The sequence below is a fragment of the Mauremys mutica genome, chromosome 1 (assembly GCF_020497125.1).
Source record: "Mauremys mutica isolate MM-2020 ecotype Southern chromosome 1, ASM2049712v1, whole genome shotgun sequence".
NCBI lineage: Eukaryota > Metazoa > Chordata > Testudines > Geoemydidae > Mauremys > Mauremys mutica.
In genome coordinates, this window is record NC_059072.1 from 39,322,655 (window position 1) to 39,330,373 (window position 7,719).

Sequence of the window (7,719 nt, forward strand, 5' to 3'; positions counted from 1 at the left end):
GCCTGGGAGGTGGGCACCCTAACCCAAAAGGGAAATATCCATGGTAATGAACCTGTAGGGGAATGGATGGAAAAAAAAGTAACTTCCACACAAACTTTGAAAAGATCCTTGAACCAGTTGAGAGAGCAGAGAACTCTGAGATATGGTCACTTGTTTGGATAGACGATGTCTGTCCGGGGTATAAACAGTCCTGAGCCAGGCCTGAAGGCATTGAAGTTGTAGTCTTGCATGGGAGGACGAGGAGGGGATCACAAATGCACAGGCCAACATGTGGCCTTAGGGCTGTAGGCAAGCCCTTGCTATGGATCGTGGGCTCTGCTGTAGGGTAGAGGTAAGACTGGCCATCATGGCAAGCCTTTCTACAGGTAGATAGATCCTAGCAGTTGAGTCCAGAGTATCTCCAGTCTATGCATTGTACCAGTAGGAGGGTAGATTTTTTTCCAGGTTTAGACAAAGGCCATTGATGGTTGCTACCTGGATCTCAAGGAAGTAGCGACTCTGGAGGTGCCAATCATCCAGATGAGGAAAGACCGCTATTCCCCACTGATGCAGCTGAGCTGCGGTGATGGAGAGGATCTATGTAAAGACACTTGGGGAAGATGAAAGGCCAAAGGGGATGATAGGATACTGGTAATGATCCATGCCAATCATAAGTGTCTTTGAGATGGGTGAATACCTACATAAATGTATCCATCCTGGAGATTGAAAACAACAAACTAGTCCCCAGGATCTAAGATGGAGTTATTGCTGCTAAATTGCAGTTTTTTTAAATTAATAATAAAAATATTCAGAGACTTCAGATCCACAGATTACCTCCATCCTCCTGGCCTTGTGGGAAGCAGGAAGTACCTGGAATAAAACCCCTTTCTGGCAAACTAGCTCTATCACCTGCAGAAGCAGGAGAGGTCGAACCTCCTGCTTAGGAGACCCTTGTGAGAAGGGAAGGGTGGGGGGAATGGAGTTGGACACAATGTCCCATTGAAACCACCTTTAGCATCCATCTGTCTGATGTGATGAAGTCCCAGTCAGGTAGATAATCGGAGAGAGAGTCTCCAAAGGATAAATTGAGGGGGAGTTTCAGCAGCATGAGAGCCAAAGAAGGGGGTAAATTGTGACCCTAGACCAAGCTGTCAAAATGGCTGTTTGAAGGAAGGTGCAGACTGGGTGGTCAACATAAAGGGTGAGAGCCCTTTCATGTGAGGTCTGAACCACTTTCTGGAGGGTTTGCAGGACTCCTATAGGTCTGGTATTGAAAGGGTCAAGATTGTTGAGCAGGCTGCAGTTTGCTAAATCGTCTCTTTGTTGCAGGCCTATAGATCCCAACAGTTCACAGAGTCATCCTGCAATTCTTGAGAGTGGAGTGAGCGGTTGGTGTCGCTACTGAAGAGCTTCAAAAAGAAGGTCCTCCACTGTGTTCTGAACCTCCCTGGGAATGCTGGAGTTTTTATAGCCAAGAGGCTCACCGAATGACAGCAATTGCTATCGAATCTAGGGAGCCTTTGTGATCATCTGGCCTTCTGAAATAAGGGCTTAAAATGACTCTTTGGTCTTGGAGCAGGTAGTCAATAAAATATACATGTTTAATAAAGCATATTTCATTATCGAGGCTCAATAGTTTGTGACCCTAAACTGCAGATCAGATGAGGAGTAGCTCATTTTGCCCAGAAGCTCCAGCCGCTTGAGCCCTTTATCTGAGAGAGTTGATTTGGAACAAGCTTCTCAATGGCTTCTTGTTTACGGCATCCACTACCCAGGAGTTGGTAGGAAGAAAGGATGGGAGGGAAAAAAATCCACTACCAAGGATGGGAAGGGAAAAAAAATTCTATCCCCTGGGCCAGTACATAATACTGTTTGTCAGCCCTCTTCCATGTGGATAGGATGATGGCAGGTGTCTGGCGTACAGTAGATTGGTGATAGTAAATCTATTAATAGGGTAAGACAACCTTGCCCTAGGAAGTAGAATGTTCACCAGGAAGTGTGGAGGTTCCTGGACTTTCTCCAGTGGGACCAGAGGGCATCTAATCTCTTCATCAGCAGAGTATGGGGGCAAGGGCATAACCCCCTCAGCAAGGCAGGATGACAACTTGCTGGATGTGATACAAGAGTCTTTCTAAGCTATTCTAAATCCCATGTAAAGAAATCAGCACCAAAGACAGCACTGTGCCACACAGCTGGAAGCAGGCAGAGAGGGAGAAAAACAGCCTGAATTTTACCTGCCCCAATTAGCACAACAAAAGTGGTGACAGTATCAATAGTTAGATATGCATAAAATAGTTAGTTATAGATGTAACACTTTTTACAAATATTAAATAGTGATAGTTTATAGCAGATTTAGCTAGAAATTCAAAATGGTGGCCATAACGATTTTACTTCGAAAAATCAAAATGGTGATCTTAGGCTGAACTGGCCAATAGCAGACAGGTAACTGGGCTTGTAACGAGAGATTTTGCTTTTAGATGCTCTGAAAATCCTTGCAGAGCCTTGGCTAGCGACTTGCATTCAAAAACTGAAAATGTGGTTTAAACATCATAATATTACACCTCTCCAGATTGGCATGACAATGGTGTTGACAGTACAATAACACTTTTTCTTGCATAAACCAGTAGTAGTTTTAGGATTAGAGCATTAGATAAGTAGGAATTAATGATAGTTTAGAGTCAGAAAACCAAAATGGTGGTTGCAATTACACACATTTAGATAGAGTTCAATGGGGAATGACTCAGCAAGTCTCCCAAGACCTCAAGGGGAGGATCAGAGGGAGGATCTGTGCTAATAATGACCTCCTGGGAACAATCTATGCAGCAAGGAGAGGATCTAGACAGGATGAGAGTCTATGCTAGTAACTAGAAGCTGATTGGCTGAGCTGGTCTAATTGGGCAGGAAAGACCTATGCAAATAAGCTGGACTTGAGAAAGCAACCAGTATATAAGGCTGACAGCCAGCAGGCTTGACTGTGTGTAGGCATGTATGGTATCTGGGCTGCAGAGCTGAAGGGAATAAATCTGAAGAAAGAGCAGAAGCTTCCAGAAGCAGCTACCCACAGAGGCAGCAACGGCAACAGCTACCTCCACAGCAGCACCAGCGGTTTCAGGGCAGGCAGCAATGGCAGCTTCCTGAAGCAGCAGCAGCAGCAGCCATCCCCAGAGCAGATATCTCCAAAGTAACAGAAGGACCCCTTGAGACGAATCAGAGGGAGTTGGACTGAGTGTGTGTAAGTCTGATGTTTCCATCTAATTTAATAATAATAAAAAAAAAGTGTGTGCCTGTAAATAAGAACTAGATGCCTGCCTCTGGGTGAGATCTGCCCCACCCATTCTGTGTCTGGCCACTGCTCACAGAATGTTAATGTAAATCATTGTTTCTTTAACATATTGTAATGTTTTCTTGTACATTTGCATAGAAGGTCTGTTTGTTACTTTATGATGATTGCAATATAACATTGTATTGGGGCTTTATGCATGTGTTTAAGTGATCTCTATGTGCCTTAAGCACCAGATTGTAACTGCTGTATGACTTATGTATGATAGGTTTCCTATGCTGTCTCTTATTTTATTATGGTGTTTTACATGGTATGTTTTGTAGAATGATATATTTTTCTTTATTAAATATATTGTAATTGCTTATCTCCTTTAAATAAATGATACTTTGTTTTCAGAATTACTGTTTGCATGTCAGTCTTTTGAGTGGAGGCCTGTATCTGTGTCCTTCCAGGGGTTAGCAGAATTAGCCTGCTCTGGGGAGTCCTCTGCGGGTCAGAGACAAGCCCCCTGGTAATACCCTGGCAATTCCTCTAGGACTGGCCACCACCTTATTACTAAGGCTACAATTTTGTCATGGATATTTTTAGTAAAAGTCAGGGATAGGTCACGGGCAAGAAACAAACAAAAAAATCACAAAAGCCGTGACCTGTCCCTAACTTTTACTAAAAATATCCATGACAAAATGGGGAGGGAGGAGAGTCCACCACCCTGTCCCTCCCCCGCCTTCAGCAGCTGGGAGCTGCAGGGTCCCCATTGCGCTGTGGAGCTGGAGTGGGTGGGGAGGTCCCCTGCCACCACTGGTTGGGGAGTTGTTGTTGAGCAGCCACTAAGCAGCTCTGGGGTCCCTCTGCTGTGGCTGGAGGTGGCTAGGAGGTGGGAGGCAGCTGAGCAGCTGCAAGGGGTGGCCCTGCCAGCAGCAGGGGAGCTGCAGGGGTCCCTGCAGCTGCTGAGCACTTCCAGGGTTCCTCTGCCACCACCACCAGCAGCTGGGCAGCTCAGGGGTCCCCACCAGTGGTGGCAGCCAGTCAGCTGCAGGGGTCCCACCACCGCTGGTGTCTGGGGAGCTGTGGGGGCCCTTTCCAGCAGCCACTGAGCAGCTCCAGGATCCCTCTGCCTATGTGGGCTGGGGGAGAGGATTGGATTGGCTGCTAGTGGTGGCTGAGCAGCTGCATGGGGGGGCCCTACCAGCAGTGGCAGCTGGGGTGCTCAGGGGTCCCCGCCAGCGCTGGCCAGTTGCAGGGGTTGCCTGCAGAGGCTGGACTGCTGCAGGGGTTCCTCACTGCTGGCTTCAGCAGATGTACTGAGCATGCTCAGCAACACCCTAAGCAGCACATTCAGTCAGCAGTTTTTCTACAGGGTGACTGGTCAGCTGTGGGGGGGCCCCCCACTGTCAGGGAAGTCACTTCCATGTCCCCCCTGACATAACCTTAGCCTTACTTATTACCCATTTGGATGGAATAAATTGCAGAGTTGTAGGCAAACCATTATTGGAGTGCCTGAGATCCAAATTGTAGGGTAACAGGCTGAGTAAAAAGAACAGGAGTACTTGTGGCACCTTAAAGACTAACAAATTTATTTTAGCATGAGCTTTCGTGAGCTACAGCTCACTTCTTCGGATGCAGTTCTGAGTAAAGTTCACTAAGGTGAGATTAAGTTGACTCTAAATACATGAAGGGTGGGGTCAGTCAGGTAAGAGACAGGTTCTTAAACAGGTCCAGCTTGATAGATAGGAAAATCTGATTGGCCAAACAGGTATGCTAATAGATGGCATTGAGAGCAACCAATCAGAAAGTGTCAGAAATCATATATAAGACAGAGAGGCAATAGGCTTCACTGTGCATGAGCGGTGGCTGGAGACAAGGGGGAAGATGCCAGCAGAGAGCAGAGCAGACAAGCGCAGAAGCAAAGTAGAACTAAAATCACTATACCTGACACAACAGAAGGACCTTAGACGAACCAAAGGGATTTAAGAAGAATAAGAGTAAGTATAGTTATTTTTTAAAATTATAAGGAATGTATGAGGGGTAACTGTCAAGCTGGATGCCTGTGTATGAATGGATTTTAAGATCACTGCATGCATTCTGTAAGTGACTGATCACCACTCAGTAATGTTTAAGGTTTGCCATTTATGTAAATATTGTAATGTTTACAGCTTTGTTGTGTGTCTATATGTTACATTGTGGTAAATTTAAATACTATATTATGCAACATTGTATTCCATTATGATTTATGTAGTATGTTGTGCTTAGTGTAGGCGATGCAACACTGTATTGTTATGTAGCTTGTGTTGTGTTATACTGTGTTCTTTCTTGATTATATGTTGTTTACATAAATGATTATTTTGTTTTCAGAGAATTACTGGTTGAGTGTCAATCCTTTGAGCAGAGGTCTGTATCCATGTCCTCCCAAGGGTCAACAAAACTAGTCTGTTCTGGGGAGTCCTCTGAGGGTCAGACACACTCCCTGGTAAAACCTGGGTAATTCCTCTAGGACAGGCCTACTTAGATGGGCAAAATTGACAATTGGTTTACAGATACAGGCAGACCATTATTAGGGTGTCTTAGGTCCAAAAGTTGGACCTAACAGAGGGAGATGGATCCACTCCACAAGCCAACCCTAACTGTGTTAAGTATTTTGTCAGTAAATATGTTTGTTTTTTTTAAACAGAAAAATGTTTTTGTTGAGCCAATAGCTACAGCTACCTATGTGACCATTATGTAGCTTGGCAGTTGAGACATTACTGTGGCAAGGCATTAGCCACACATCTAGACAACTTAATTTTTTTGAACAACATTTTCACTATTACTTCCCCTAAGGGCTGGTAGGTATTCTAAAGTAGCTAGGATAAATGTTGAGTGACAGATCATTTGGGGCACAATCAGAGACAGTTTGATTCCCAAATCTACACAAAGCCATTGGTAGAATGTCAACCTTAAGAAATGCTGGATCTCAAACTCCTTGTTCAAATAACTCCAACTTTGGATCACTAACTCTACCCACCATCCTCATGAGGCATACCAAATTTCAAGGCAATTCAAGTAAACATGGGGCTTTTAGAGCACTCAGAGTCAACCTTTAAACAGAAAGGGCTTCCCCGCCTTAACTAAAGCAGAGCTGCTGCTTTGCTATAACGTACTGTAGCATCTGTACCAGACCTTGTTATTTGTAACCACGTTATCCACTTCCAAGTTATGCCACTATCTTAATTGTGACAATAGTAACTGGATAGGTTGTTTACTTGGGCTGTGAACTTCCTTTCATATAGCTGAATCATGTCTACCACTAACAAGATGAAGGCTCATTCAAAGTGGGATGGATCTTTTAAGAATGAAGGCTCAGTTACATACTCTAGACATCCTAATCTCAATTAAAATTTAACTTCTCCTTGTAAGACTAAATAAGCTTAGCTTTCACATTATCTGCGGCTGTAAATTCTACAATAACATCTACAGCATTTTTATCTTTCGCTGGGCATCATTTGGAAGTGAAAATTTATCTACAATAATTCATATGTCTAAGTTAATCAGCTGCGCTAATTTTGATTGCATAATAAACTTAGTAACATAAGAGGCACTTCAAATATCGACCTGTTGCATCCGACTGTTCCTGTGCTGGTGTATTAGCAGTCAAGAAGGGTGTGGATGTTGTAGGTTAATTGTTTGTCAGAAATGAGTGGATGAATCCTAAGGCTCTCTTCCTACTCTGTTTATGTTTACAATATGCATATACTCTCTATGAATGATTTGAAGATAGACAGTCTAGATGATGCTTTTTATAGCCACAGTAGGAGCAATCTTCCAGTGAGGTTGCTGATCACATGAAAACAGTTCCAAAGGAGGTGGGAGGATTGATTGTGACAGTTTAACTAAAATGACTAAAGGGATAGATGTCTGACTCTTTGAAGAACATAATTTAGGATGGAATTCTAAAAGCATAACAAGGATCAGTGAGAAAATTAGGGAAGAAAATCTAAGCTGAGCAGGAAAAGCTTCATCAGTTCACAAGGGAGGCTATTCTTGAGAGGAAGAAGCCCCATCATTTGCAATTGAACATGAGTTTGGAGAAGTCTGTAGGAACAAGCCTCTATTAGCAGAGATGGGCTGGATTATTTACTAGGTCTTTGCCATTCTGAACATATTTTTCTCACCCATCTCACCTTCTCTCTTCATAGTAGAGATGGGAGAGAAAAATATGTTCAGAATGGCAATTTGCAACACGTTCATTTAAATGTTTCTGGAGATTTACAGCAGATTGTATGTGTGTATCTGTAGAGAGAGAGTGAGAACATGCATATACTGGTATAAACCAGATCAGATGCCATCCCTATTTAATTTTAAATCAGCCAAGTTGGCCCTAGGGGTCATGCACTGCACTAGTTATTTGTCACTGTCAATAGTAACATCTCCCATCTTGGATCAAAAACTACTGCCTCCACTCATAGTGTACAAATATAAAGTGG